This window comes from Mytilus trossulus, chromosome 8 (genome assembly GCF_036588685.1).
Source record: "Mytilus trossulus isolate FHL-02 chromosome 8, PNRI_Mtr1.1.1.hap1, whole genome shotgun sequence".
NCBI lineage: Eukaryota > Metazoa > Mollusca > Bivalvia > Mytilida > Mytilidae > Mytilus > Mytilus trossulus.
In genome coordinates this window covers 40,532,644-40,547,705 of record NC_086380.1, presented here as the reverse complement: position 1 = coordinate 40,547,705, position 15,062 = coordinate 40,532,644, and the positions used below count along the sequence as shown (strand labels likewise).

The following is a 15,062-nucleotide window of genomic DNA, read 5'->3' as shown; positions in this document are numbered from 1 at the left end:
AAAAAACAAAATAGCAGAGACGTGGATTAAGAGGATTTTTCAGAGGGCCCCCTTCAGTGGGAAAAATTTGGTTTAATATTTAGGGAATCACTAAAACATGACTGGAGCAGGGCCCCGCTGAAGCAGTCAATGCCCCCCATATTCCTGGAAAATTTCTGGATCCACCACTGACTAAATATCTTGATCTGTGCAAAAAATTATTAGATCACCAAGGATATGTTTAACAATTCATTTCATATTTTTAATCACATGCTGTTTTAAAATAAAAAGTAAAGTTTATTTACTCACACCAAATTTCTAAGCATATTAATCTTTATTAAATATCCCCCCCCCCCAAAAAAAAAAACCCTTTGGGAGGAAAAATTTGGTTGATTGTACAGGAAATGACTGGTGTTGGGCCCCTTTATGTTAAGTTCTGGATTCGCAAATAGGTAAAGTGAGCAAGTGTATGATATGTTTGTTTATCCATCTACAACTTTAACCCACAATTATCAAGATTAAATGGGACTTTCTCTAAACTTTCAAATAATCTTCAGTATCTGCCAACACTGTGTTCCATTGTTTTCACTTCAAAAAGGTTGGGAAAACCCAAAATTTCATTATAATAAATTAAAAAACATACTGCCTTTAGTACAGAAAATCAGCTGAAAGTTTCAATGAAAATCTACCAAGCTGTGGATGAGAGCTGATGATGGACAAACAAACAAACAATACAAATCTTCTTTAACACCCCATTTCAAAGGCATATTTATGGGGATGTCTCCTCTCCCTGTTGCGGGAAAAATTTTGTTTAATCATTGCGCTGGCCCCCTCTAAGAAAGTCCTTTAGGACCCCGCAAAATTTAAGTTTTAATGATTCATCAATTAAAAAACAATAATTGAATGCAAATGAAATACAAATAATATAAATAAAAAAATATCCAATTTGAAACTCAATACAGGAATAAAAACAATTTGTTTACAACTCATTCTGCCACAAGATTACTGTCTAAGGATTCTACTAAAAAAAGATAGTAACAGTTCAGCCACAGTTTGCAGGATATTGTCTGAAGATTGTACCACACAAGGCAGCAAAGGTGACACTTTCAACTGAAAAGAAATAAAGTCAAGTTTTAATTATTGTTTGATTTCGAATTAATTATTATTCTGGAATATAATAACATTTAATGTGCAATTTTTCAAATAAAAAAAGAACCTGATATCACTGAATGTGAAATATAAAAAATAGAAGATGTGGTATGATTGCCAATGAGACAACTCTCCACAAGAGACAGAAATTTAAAACAACTATAGACTGTATGACCGTCGACAATGAGCAATGCCCATAAACCATTATCAAGTCAACTATAAAAGATTCCCAAAATGGCATCTGTAAAACAATTCAATCAAGATAACTAATGGCCTCATTTATGTACAAAAAATGAACAAAAAACAAATATGTAACACATCAACATACAACCCCAGAAACAGGCTCCTGAAGACAAAAATAAACTTTCCAAACTTTTCTGAGACTTAAGGTGGTACCTTACACTACAGGGAGATAACTCTGTAAAATCAGCTAAACGTTTTAATTACGTTGTGTTATTTAGGGAGGATTAAGCTTTTTAATGATCAAAAGTAGTGTTTGTAAAACTGCTATATAATCAGTGTAATTTATCTGATAAAATAGTTCGTTCAACGTTTTTGAAATTTTTATATTTTTGTCGAAGGGTCAAAAGTAATACTTTGTCAAAATTTTATGAAAATATAAACGAGCCAAATTAATTTTAGTGAAAGTGTTGGGTACCACCTTAACATCAATTTTCCATGAGTAATTATTTGAAATATTCAACATGATGAATGCAGAAGCTGCTGATAAATTCACTAAACAAAAAGTTAAAATAATTGAATACGGTATGTTATTTGTTGTTTAGTTGACACTTACTCCACACAAAATTTATGTTAAAAATGTAGGAATAAAATTCTTTTGAAAGTTGAAAAGAATATATGAACCACTGAATGTAATTAAGGCAGTTATTATGCATCTTTTTATAAAAGCTATTTTTTTTACTTGATATCAGGTTATATCCCCTTCATATTTCTTGTTCAGGAAAGGGACAAAAAATCAGTAAAAATGGATACATAGATATCTAGGGGCATAGATACATGTATAATTAAAATTTAAATTGTTTGTTGATTAATAAATTCTCACCTTAAACAGCTCTCTTTACTCCTCAAGCAAGTTACCCAAAGGAAACTTGTGATGCTAACCTGTAAAACAAAGTTCAAGGTCAGTTATTCGCAACTTTAAAAAATATATATAGATCATAATAATTGATTAAAAGTTCTCGAATAACATACAAAATTCTGTGAGAAAATAATTGGTATTCAAAATCAAACTAATGGTTATGTTTTCTGCTCTTTGTATGTTTTTTTATCTCTCCAACTCATTCTCGATTGCTATTTTCAATTCTATTAAGTTTGCAATACAAAAATAAACTTGTACTTTATCATATAGTATAGTATTTCAAACCTTTAAAAAAACAATTGATATCAATTACTATTAAATTATGAAAAAAACTAAAAGCTTGTATACCTACCATCATGTTAACAATATCAGATATTCAAGTCTTACTCCCCACACCATGAAAACATTGTAATTTCAACAACCTGGAAAAAAATGTTTTTAAGATTAAATTGTACATAAGATTTTTTTAAAAAGTGTAACAAAATTATGCCTTGTCACATTTCTTATGAATTTGTCTTATACTATCATTTTCTGAATGTTAACTTGATACCTAAGGTACAAAACAATTCAATTGAATACAAGTTGTTGTTCACATCCATTTGTATTTTTGTGCATCTGATGAGTTGAGCCTTTTTCAACTGATTTTTATAGTTCGTTCTTATGTTGTACTGTTATACCACTGTCCCAGGTTAGGGGGAGGGTGGGGATCCTGCTAACATGTTTAACCCCGCCACATTATTTATGTACATGCTTGTCCCAAGTCAGGAGCCTGTAATTCAGTGGTTGTCGTTTGTTTATGTGTTACATATTTGTTTTTCGTTCATTTTTTTTACATAAATAAGGCCGTTAGTTTTCTTGTTTGAATTGTTTTACATTGTCTTATCAGAACCTTTTATAGTTGACTATGCAGTATGGGCTTTGCTCATTGTTGAAGGCTGTACAGTGACCTATATTTGTTAATGTCTGTGTCATTTTGGTCTTTTGTGGATAGTTGTCTCAATGGCAATCATACCACATCTTCTTTTTAATGTGTTATAAAATTGTTCAGCATTGATGTAGATGTCCCCAAAATCAAACCCATTATAAACAAATAATTTAAAATGCCTATAATAATATGATCATTAGTTTTGTGGAATATTTCAACTCACCACATATTTTTCATGGTAAGGCCTCAGACTGGGTTGAAGATTTAATTGACCATCTTCCTTAAGAGCTGCTATCCTAACCTGGAAGGTGGTTTATGTCCTCATCTTATTGTCCATTTGCTTTCAGAAATAACATTATGTAAAAATAAATATCAGATGCACTTTTTAAGTCTTTTGAAATTTCACCTAATCAATTGTAGTTACCCACAATTTCTCCCACCCTCCAAATCTATTATCTATAGCTAGAGCTCTGCTTACATTTTTTTTTATTTACAGAACTCTAAATAAAAGTAATTTTAGCAAGTATACATCTGATATTTAAAGAAAATGTGTACAAAAGTGAATATTTTAATTAAAAAAGTTATATTCAATATTAACACTCAGGAAATTTCAAGTATAATGAGTATAACAAAGGAATTACCTCCCTTTTGTCCTGAAAATTTCACCCTGTTGAGACTCCACACCCTTTAAATATTTAACAATACAAAATTTGTATAATTAAAATAAAGAAATAATAATATGTGAAAACTACAACACATTTCAATAAAGGGATGCGCTTTAGCACATGATACGGCCGTTGCTCTTTTAAGTTTCACCAAAACTGCATAAAATCCCCCTTTTTTAAGTATAAAAATTCATTACTTAAGAAAAGGTAAAATCTAAAATTAATAAAAAGGGAAAGGGAGCTTATGTCAATAGATATAAACAATTCACCAAAGTTTCATGGACATTGGTGAAAGCCTTTTTGAGTTATTGTCCAGGTGTGAAAAATCCCCCTTTTTTATGAATAAAGCCCCATAAATCCAAAACTTAAAATCTGGAATTTATAAAAATTGAAAGGGAGCAATAACAAAATGTATATAAAAATTCAGGAAACTAAAAAAAACCACTTACATATTTTTTTTTAGATTCTCCATTCTAAACCAACTGGAGGCCTTTTGACTAGACAGACCATTATTAAGTTGACAAGTAAAAATTGTCTGTTCCATTTCATTTTCAAAGTAAAAATGAAATAGAGATACAGGGGGTGGGGGAATAGCGAAGAAGATCTAACAATTGTAAAAACAAGCTTCCAATCTAATTGAAAATGGAGAATCTTTACACCTTTTTTTTTTTTTTTTTTTTTTTATAAAAAATTACATTTTTTGAAATATATACAAAAAAAATTTGAAAAACATTCTTCAGTTTTATCACATAATCATTGCTGCAGCCACAGCTTCCTGAAATAGAAATAAACATTCTTAAACATATTTGTCAAAACAAGATCAAACCGATATACCGATTTATACAATTATTAGCAAAAAAGGATGATAAAATCAATGGTTGATGTGCATCATGTTTATTTTCCTTTATTAGTTGTATGAATTAATGCATTGGTTTTCTAGTTTGAAACTGTTTCACATTTTGTTATGTTCAGGCAGGGCCTTTAAAACTGGTACTGTAAAACCAGAAATTATTGCATGCTATTCTTGTGATTTTTCAACAAATGGACAAATATGCAAGATAAATAATCCCAAGATTTCAGAAAAATCTGGCCTCAAAGTTTTGCATTAGAGATTAGATTTATAAATACAAGTTCCTATTGTGATATTCAACCAGTTGCATTATTTACATTCATATAGGTTTTGCTCATTGCTGAAGGTCCTACAGTGATTGTAATTTGCTTCTCTTATTGATAGTTGAGTAGTTGGCAATCTTATAACATCTCTTTATTCTTAAATACCCAATCCAGATTACCAGTATAATTAAAACTATTAATTTGGAAAATATTTCAAAATACATGTGTTCATAAAAAAATACATGGTGAATTTAAAAGTTCATTAATCAATATTTTAGTTTCTTACCATAAAATTCAGCTCCAATGGCCGTTTCCCAGCTTCAATCCTTGCAGACAAGCTGTGGTGCTAACCTGAAATATAAAATACAAAATTGTTTTAAAGGATTACTTCTGAAATACTGTATCTATGATATATAAAATGGGTTATATATGCGATAGGTTTTGAGAACATTGCCGGTTAGACATCAATCTAACAACACAATTCAATCCTAAAAGGAGTAGGCTTAAAAGGGTTAAGTTGGCCCTAAGATTTTTTTTTTTAAATCAAGCCCAAATACTACAAATTTAACATATATATTGTTCTGGTATCATTATTGATACAAAATAAACACTTCATTTTGGCACCTGACACTATAAACTATTAAGTTATGACATCTTGATTATGCAATTCTGGTGTATTCGCAAAAGAGCCAATTAAGGTCCAATTTTTCACAATTCAGAACAGTTTTTAGCATATCCAGTAATAGTTTACGTCTTTTTATTTAAATACATGTATTACCCTTGGTTCCTATAAGTTACGAAACATTTTGGATCAAAGGTATTCTTTAAGCTTTTAGGTAAGAAAATTCACAAAATTATAGCATTTTGATAATATCTCCCAATATAGCTAATTATGGAGACTACAATGTATTATAAAGAAGCGATTTATTTTAAGTCACATCAAGTTTCTTGAAATATATCCATTTAAGATCCAAATTGGGGCCCCTTTGATATTCTATGATAAAAGTTGAAATTTAAAATCTATTATAAGGCCATACTTTGCCAAGAGACCATTGTCATATGATACTGATAAAATAAAGAGTATATACTGTTGACCAAACTCTTATAAACCTTTAACCCTAAAAAAGTCAGTATTCATTTTAAAATAATCTTATTTATAGATTATTTTTTTTTAAACAGGATTAACAATACTGGTACCTACCTACATATTAGCTGTATTTGACCACCAAGTCTTATTCCCACACCATGAAAACATGCCACAGAAAGTACCTAAAAAGAAATTAACACATTTATTAATTTTACAAACCACTTTCTATGTCAACCCAAGAGAAAATAAATCTGGAATTCCACTGGAATCCCGGCTGGAATTTTGATGGGATTCCAAGTGGGATCCCACCTTATTCCACCGGGATAAAATTTCGGGAATCCCGCCAAAAGTCCGGGAATTCCGATGTATATCCCGGTTGAAATATACTGGGATCCCACTGGGATATTGTGGGATTTCAATCGGGATCCCACTGGGATAAAATTTCGGGATTCCCGCTAAAAAAACGGGATCCCACTGGGATAAAATTTCGGGATTCCCGCTAAAAAACCGGGATCCCGCTGTAAATGTATTGGGATTAAATTTCGGGATTCCCAGGGAAAAAAGGGGGATCCCAAAAATAAATCCCAGTAGGTATACAAGTACCAATTCAAATTGCACTGCCACTGGGATTCCTGGGTTATTTATGTAAAAGGATACATGTCATGTTCTCCTTTCTGATAATTAATTTGCTGTCTCTGTACTTCCAACTAGTATTGCTGAGTAAATTATGGTAACTGGAATATCTGCATGCAATCTGTTCCGTTGGCAGCTCCATTTGAAACTATCATTAAATCCCCTAAAAGTATCAAAACAATCCACAAAGAATCATTTGTTCAATACGTTTTGAAAGCAACAAATTAAATAGAAATATTAGTGCATGCTTAAACAGTAGATTGGAAGTTAGGCCAAATAATTATGAAGTCTTAAAAGCTGTTTATTTTATTTTTTGGGCAAATTAATTACCCTCCCCCTTTTTTTATCCCCTGAAGATAAATAACTAGTGACTTACTAGTTTCACCAAATAAACATACACACAACTGAATTTAATTTTTACATATACCTACTGCTAGTTATGTCTGTTATGCGACAACAAGTTTATTCATTGTTTATGTTAAAAATAGATATTTTCAGTTTACGCTTTCAGACTTTCTGATGTTGATTTGCTCAAATAAAAAAACATAAAAATCATAATTCCCTAATAAATTATTTTTATAATCATTATAAACACATATACACATGTTAAATTAAATTATTAATGCACTTATCTGAAAATATCTGCATCTTTGGTCCTCCATCATCAGCGTAATCATATTTTGATGACGTTTTTACCAGTACACGAACGTCAAGGTGACAATCTCGCCCCAAATTATATCGGCCAGAAGTTGATCTTCTCCGTAACGGTATTATAAATAAATTAAGGGTATCGCAATAAAGTATTATTTACGGGTCAGTTTTTACTAAATATAAGACAAAAATACTTTATTAATCGGCACATGGTAAATTTAGATAAGTTATAGTCCGCATTAATTAGGACAGTAATTTCCAGGGTCGAACTGTTCAGTAAAATTGAAAACAAAGCACGCGGTGTTGATTTTTTACATAAGTTGAGAAACCAACGTTTTACGATGTCGTTCTATCTTATCATTGATGCCGGACGATAACTAATAGAAACGCACTTATGGAAACTTGGGGAACATCAGAAACGCGCTAACTTGTCTGGCAAAACACCCGGCGTTGACATTTCTTGGACGCCCTGCCATTTTTATCGCGAAAATCTCGTCAATTTTTTTACTTATAAATATCTGTCAAACTGAAAATTAAGTGATGCTTAAAAGTGATTGGCTTCACCTGACAGCTTTGGTGTCACACACATTGTTAATTAAGACCAATAACCTGTACTTGATGTAGCAAAACACTTACATATTTTCAACAACATAATTATGGTTGATCCAATTTCCCGTTTTAACTAGACTGGGAAAGTTATCCCGATTGGGATCCCGGCTTTAAACAGTTCCGATTGGGATCCCAGCTTAAGACAGTTATCACGTTTGGGATCCCAGTGTCCGATATTTATCCCGTTTCGTCTAGACTGAAATCCCGGTTTCAGACAGTTATCCCGAATGGGATCCCGACTCCAGATGCTTATCCCAGCTAATCCCGACAATTTCACCGGGATTGTATTGGGATCCCGATGGATCCCGTTTTCATTTTCTCTTGGGAACCTAAAGATTGATTTACACATTTTTCTGATTTCTTACTTCAAGTACCAATAGTATAAAATCCACATATTTTGTAAAGATTGAAAAACAAACAAAAGTAGTCAAGGTTTATGATTTGAATTCTGCACTCAACTAATTTGAATAATGAAAATGAGTTGTCTCCCATTGAATGAACAAATCTTGCTGTTAATTGTGCTAGTCTCCCCTTGAAAGTTAATTCCTATCTTAGAATTTACTCCTGCAATTGTAATAGAAATTCTTGTTAATGTACAATCAAGGGGTACAATCAAAATTACGTGATGGATATACACACACCGGAAGTTACAGTCGAACTCGCCGCTTGAAAGGTTAGTAGTTGCATTTTCTTGTTTATATCAATTAAATTTTGATTAATAAGTTGGCACACCGAATGTCAGATAGTATGTAGTTTTAAAATACACAATTGTTTTTGCTAGAAAGCGTGCAGTTATTGAAAACACTTCGACACAGTTCCAAATTTTCAACGAATTTTTGTGTCGAAGTGTTAGCATTAACTGCACGATTTCCAGCAATGATAATTGTGTATTTCAAAACTAGATAGTATCCGACATTCCGTGCACTACCTTATTTATTAAATTTCATTGATATAAACAAGTAAATATGACTACTTACCTTTCAAGCGGTCTGCTCGACTGTTAGTTCCGGTGTGTGTATATCCATCACGTGATTTTGATTGTACCCCTTGACAATGGTATCCCAAAATATTAAACTGGTAAATAAATTATTGAAAGATGTTTTTCATGCAGAAAATAAGGATGAATATGTACATTTAACAAATATTTCTAGAAAATGTATAGAAATTGTTTGACTTCAATAAACTTGCCTTCTCAATTTCATGGTAAAGCCTCAGACTTGGTTGAAAATTTTATTGACCATCTTCCTTAGAGCTGCTCTCCTGGCTGCCAGAGTGGCTGTCATCATTATCTTAATTGCAATCTTTTCGTTTTTGGTCCATTATTTATAGAAATAAATAAAAAAAATATCAGATGCACTCTCAATTAATCATGTATCTTGAAAATTTCACCAAATCAATTCTACCGATAGTGTCCCATAATTTCTCCCACCCTTAAATCTATTATCTGGAGCTCTGTTTACATTTTTTTTATTTACAGAACTCTGAATAATAGTCATTGTTAGCTAGAAAAATACATCTGATATTAAACAAAAAACTTATACATATGAATATTTAAGTAAAATAATAAATTTAAAAGAATGAGGAGTTAAACAGGGGAATAATTTATTACCTCCCTTTGCCAAAAAATTCACCTGTTTAGACTCCACATCATTGCTATATCTAACAAAAATACAAGATGGTATAGCTATAATAAATAATAAATAATTTGATATAAATTATTTAAATAATTAACAAAAATATTTAGTACATAATTGTTCACCTAGGTGGTTCACTTCCATTACTCCGATTTTCTCAACCAATTGAAAAAATGGACACCAAGATATATAACAAATCTTGCTTATTGTGGCATTTAACACTAAAAATCTGAATTAATCTTTTCTCACCAAGATGTGTTTTTTTCTATGCTTCTTGTGAAATAATCTTTTTTATAGCTAAAAACACTGCAAAAAAAAACAAACTAATGAAGAAGAAAAAAGAGATACATCCAACAAATAAGAAAACCAAAATGTACATTTTAACAAAATAACATTATTTTTCTTTTTTTTTTTAGATTCTCCATTTTTAACCTTCTGGAAATGTTTGATAACACATTGACCATAATTAAGATATCGTGAGTAGGTCTAAAAGTAAAATAGGAAAATTATGAAGTATCAATTTAGCCAACAACTTCCAGCTTTGTTGAAAATGGAGAATCTTTACAATTTTTAAATTTTTTTTTTGGTAAAAAAATATGAACATTTTTTAAAACATACACAAAAATAGTCTGAATTACATTCTTTTTGGTTTCAGTTGTATTGCACAATAATTTCCTGCAGCCACAGTTGAAGTCACCTGAAAAAGAAATATACATTCTAATATCTTTCAGAACAATATTCAATGCAAAGGAATAAGTAACTAGTTAATAAATGCACTTATGATGCATAGAACAATAGAACATTGCTTTTACTTTGCTTTGAAGTGATTCTGTAGACTGAATTTACAAACAACCAGTCTTCAGTAGCAAACAAGGGATGACAAGTAGTTGGTTGTTGTTCGACGTATTTATAGATTATCGTTGAGATGACCAATGATAATCTGTTTATCGCTATTTTACCTATGACGACCTTGTCAATTTCAATGTCAATTTTGTTAGCAACGCCACGTGGTCTCCTTAGTTTCTAGCGATAATTTTTCCATCTCAAGCGAGAAGCATGATATGAAAATTATCACAAAAAAGATCAAAGGAAAAATGCACAAAATAGCGATAATTGTTATTATTTCATGGTTTCATTATAAATCAAGCTGTTGGTTTTCTTGTTTGAATTGTTTCACATTTTGCCATGTTTCTAACTTTTAAAGTTAACTGTAAGGTATATGTTTGGCTCCTTGTTGAAGGCCATAGTGACCATTTGTTGCTTACATATCATTTGGTCTCTGGGAGATAGTTGTTTCAGTGGCAATCATACCACATGATGGTCCACATCCCATTCATTATACAATGTATATACGGGAACAATTTTAGAAAACTTACAGATAGTAAGATTTTCTAAGTAACTGAATAATTTTTTTATTTCCTTTATTTATCTTGATACCTCCCTTTAGATTATATCACAGTTATAGTTCAAGAAAAATTAAAGTTTACTACGTCTCAAGATCTGCATAATTAAAATATAATACTTCTTTGCATAACATTCTAGGGTATTTACATGTTCTTGGCTAAATGACTCATTAATTTATGTATTGGTTCTTACCATATTAGTCAGCTCCAATGGCCATTCTCAGCCTCAATCCTTACAGACAAGCTGATGCTAATCTGAAATATAAAGTGTTAAGTCTTACCAGAATGGTTTCAAAAGATCACCGTTACCATATGAAATTATAAAGAAATAGGTTATATATGTGTAATAGAGGCTGAGAACATATATTAACTAGATAGCAATCCAACAAACTAAATAATTAGGTTCGATATTCAAAATTACGTTATGTTTGTACTGATAAAAAAAAAATGTGTAAACTAGAAACCAAACTCTTAGAAACTTTCAAGCCTGAACCACATAAAATTTAAAAAGAATATTTATAAAACATTTATTTTATTCGAAACTGTATACTGGCACCTACCTATATACTAGCTGTATTAGACCTCCAAGTCTTATTCCCACACCATGAAAAAATCTCACAAAAAAAACCTGAAATATATGAAAATTTACAATTTATATACTTTATATTTCAATTTCCCTGACATTTACCAAACATTATTCCAATTTCTTACTATAACATAAATAACTGTAAAATCAATATAAATGATTAAAATCAAAAACAGTAAGTCTTAAGTTTATTGATTGAATTTTCAACTCCACAAAAATAATAATTTAAATATATTCCATTGTTTATAAAGGTAAATTATGAGTTATCTCCCATTGAATGGCAAAAATAACATTTTACATTAGCAACATCAACTCTATCATATGCCCTTAATATACAATTTTTATCAAATTACTGATTGTATAGAAAATGTTTGGCTTAATTAAACTTGCCTTCTTATTTTCTTGGTGAAGCCTCAGACTTGGTTGAAGATTTATGTAACCTGATCTTCCTTGGAGCTGCTGCCATGGCTACTTTTCATGCTTTTCAACATAATTCTTTGTGATAACCAGTTCACTGAATCCATTTTAATATTCCAATGTCCTTTCCGTTGTATATAATCCAATATACAATTGTCCAAAGAATGTTCCAAAGCATCTCACAATATTTTCTTTTTACATTCATGGCAGCATGGAAGTAATTCTCAATATAAAAAATTATTGTTTGAACTCATACATAAAACAGTAAAAATATCAGATGTGCTTTTATACATGTAACTTGAATTTTGAAAATTGACCAAATGTTTTTTTTTAAATACCCACAATTTCTCTTTCCATTTTTATTTAGAACTATGTTTACATTTTTTTTATTTACATAGCTCAAATTATTGCTCTTATATTAATTAGCAGACATCTGATATGTAAATACCTAAAAAAAGAGCTTATAAAAAAAGAACAGAATATTTATTGGCTAACACCTATAAATCACAAACATTTTTTTAATATTTTGGAGCATAGTTTAATAAAATTTCCCTTGTTTTAAGTTTCTCTTCACACACATCATAAGTATGAAAATAATTCTACAAAAATAGCTCAGTTGTGCAAGTTCATATTTTCCATCAACAAAGGAGAATGGTCTTTACTGAAATTTAAATATATGGAAATATAAAAGGTCAAACATTTGTGATGACGATTAACCTTAATCAATTTGCATGCTCATCATGTGAGTTCTAAACAAAAATTGTTACATTCTTACAAAGGTTTAAATAAAAATCTCCTAATTCAAGAATAGAAAAAATTATAACTGCAGGAGTTGATTACACAAACGAGTACTGTCTGTAAATTTTAATAAAATTTCACAAATTTCGGGAAAATGGGGGGAAATTTCTCAACCAGTTTCATACTAGGAATAACACAACTTCAACGTGAGTGCAATCTTCCTTTGAAGTTTCAATGGTAAAAGAAACGCTGATAATATAAAATACAAATATAATACAAAATAGTGGTATGTTGTAAGAAATCTTTACATTTAGGATAAAATTTAGGATGAAATATTGTAAACTCAAAAAATCCTGTTTCTTTAAATTAAATAATAATTGTCCAAATTCAAATTCCATGTAATAAAATCATTAAACTAGAATAGTTGAAGGAAATAGTTTCAAAATTTACAATTCAAAAGTAACATTTTTGTTCCCAAATTAAGTTTGATACATGAACCATATTAATCGGTGATGTCAAAATTTGTTTTTCATAAGAATGCTTCCAAAAAACTTAAGAAGAGAAATCACTGATATCTTGACATTAATAGAGATGGACTGACACAAGGTAAACTTTGGGAATGACTGGTTCCTTAAATGGAGGATAACAGTCAGAACTAGCTCCTGTCAATACACAAGACAGGAAACACCTCTTTTCTGCCATTTGGAAACAAATCCCATGTAATAACGTAAATAGTTTTTTCCATCTTCAAATGATAAAAAAGCAATTATTCTCCCCCAGGGGTGGTTCCAGCCATTTCTAAAGAGATGGGGCTCCCACCCAGGATAAAAGGCAGGGTTCAAACTAGGTTCTGTTCTCATTTAATTGGAACCAAAAAATTTGTACAGGTTCTGCAGATCCCAGTGTCTCGCTTACTTTTGCTGTTAATCCCAGGCTCAACAAAAATGAGGGGGGGGGGGGGGATATCAATAAAAATATTCCTCTCAGACTATCATTTGATTGTAAGAAGCTTCTGTCCAAGTTTGGTAAAAATCCAGAATAGTTTATGAATCTAATAATTGTTTTAAAAACTTTAACTTCAGAATATTAAAGGTTAAACTAAGTCCATTAATAAGCAAAATACGGAAAAACAGGAAATAAGTTTTAACTATTTTTTGTCTAGATACTAGCTTTTGATCATAAACAAGCTTCTGTCTAAGTTTGTTACAAATCCAGAATATTTGAAGAAAGTTATTAAAATTTTAAAAACTTTAGTGAATGTATTGTATCCTGGCATTTATAAGTAGAATATGGAAAAATTAATTTGTTTCATTTACAAAATTTACTTCTGGGTACTATCTTATGATCATATACAAGCTTCGGTGGAAGTTTTAGAAATCCAGAATAGTTTTAGAAAGTTATAAAAATTTCAAAAAACTTAAACTAAAGAGTGAATTTTTGTGATCGCCAATGATGACGCTGCTGACAGAATGTAGGATGGCTAAGTCTCATGTTTTTTTCAATTAAAGTTGAAGACTCGACAAAAAGTATTAATGGTTTAAAAAGAATGTTAAATAAAATTTTTTGAATAGTGTTTAATAAAATTTTGCAGAGGTACATGCTTCCAATTGGCTTCCCTCAGAGTTACATGCCTCTAATTAGGACCGCGCTGCCAGGGGTACTGCTTCTAATTAGCTTTAGCAGACAGAGGTATATATGTACTGCTTCAAATCAGCTTCGCAACAAGACAGAGGGTATGTGCTCCCAATTAGCTTCACTAAGAGGTACATGCTTCCAATTGGCTTCGCTCAGACAAACGTACTGCTTCCAGTGTCGAAATGGTACGGTATGCAAGTCTGTACTATATCCAGCCTAGTAAATGGTACATAATTGCAAGTCAAATGTCGTCCAAATATACAAAAACATATTTTATTTAACATTCTTGATCTAGTTTATTTTCGCATCTACCTTCACTCTCCTATTTATAATTTATCCTGATGGTGACATTGTGAAATGCAAATTATCATTACAGGATTCTGCAGTTCCCTATAGTTTCAATCCTGATGAAGGTGCCATAGGATCCAAAATATGGCTATCTTATCAAATTCACTTTAGCAATCCCTTAATTTTTTTTATTATCTTTTGATTAAAAGAAGCATGTCCTAGTTCTGTCAAAGTTTGGTAAAAATCCAGAATAGTTTATGAATTTAATAAATATTTTAAAAACTTTAACAGCAGACTGAATGTTATGTTAACTTGAAGAAAAACTAAGTCAGTTATAAGTGAAAAATACAGAAAAATGGAATTTTATTTTTACAAAATTTACTTCTGGGTACATGTACTATCTTATCATCATAAACAAGCTTTGGTCCAAGCTTGGTACAAATCCAGGAGA

The 15,062-nt window shown here is 30.8% G+C and overlaps 3 long non-coding RNA genes across 3 annotated transcripts; all 3 read right to left on the bottom strand.

Annotated features, from left to right (window-relative positions):
- Positions 1-897: 897 nt before the first annotated feature.
- LOC134680948 (uncharacterized) lies at positions 898-3,903 on the bottom strand. Its single transcript, XR_010100539.1, has 4 exons — positions 3,376-3,903; positions 2,580-2,649; positions 2,192-2,250; positions 898-1,089 (listed from the first exon to the last, which is right to left on the bottom strand). It is a non-coding gene; the product is annotated as an uncharacterized LOC134680948 (long non-coding RNA).
- A 643-nt stretch (positions 3,904-4,546) lies between these two features.
- On the bottom strand, positions 4,547-9,091 carry LOC134680949 (uncharacterized). Its single transcript, XR_010100540.1, has 4 exons — positions 8,888-9,091; positions 6,132-6,199; positions 5,217-5,281; positions 4,547-4,592 (listed from the first exon to the last, which is right to left on the bottom strand). It is a non-coding gene; the product is annotated as an uncharacterized LOC134680949 (long non-coding RNA).
- Positions 9,092-10,040: 949 nt separating this feature from the next.
- LOC134680947 (uncharacterized) lies at positions 10,041-11,580 on the bottom strand. Its single transcript, XR_010100538.1, has 3 exons — positions 11,508-11,580; positions 11,141-11,202; positions 10,041-10,241 (listed from the first exon to the last, which is right to left on the bottom strand). It is a non-coding gene; the product is annotated as an uncharacterized LOC134680947 (long non-coding RNA).
- Between the last annotated feature and the right edge of the window lie 3,482 nt (positions 11,581-15,062).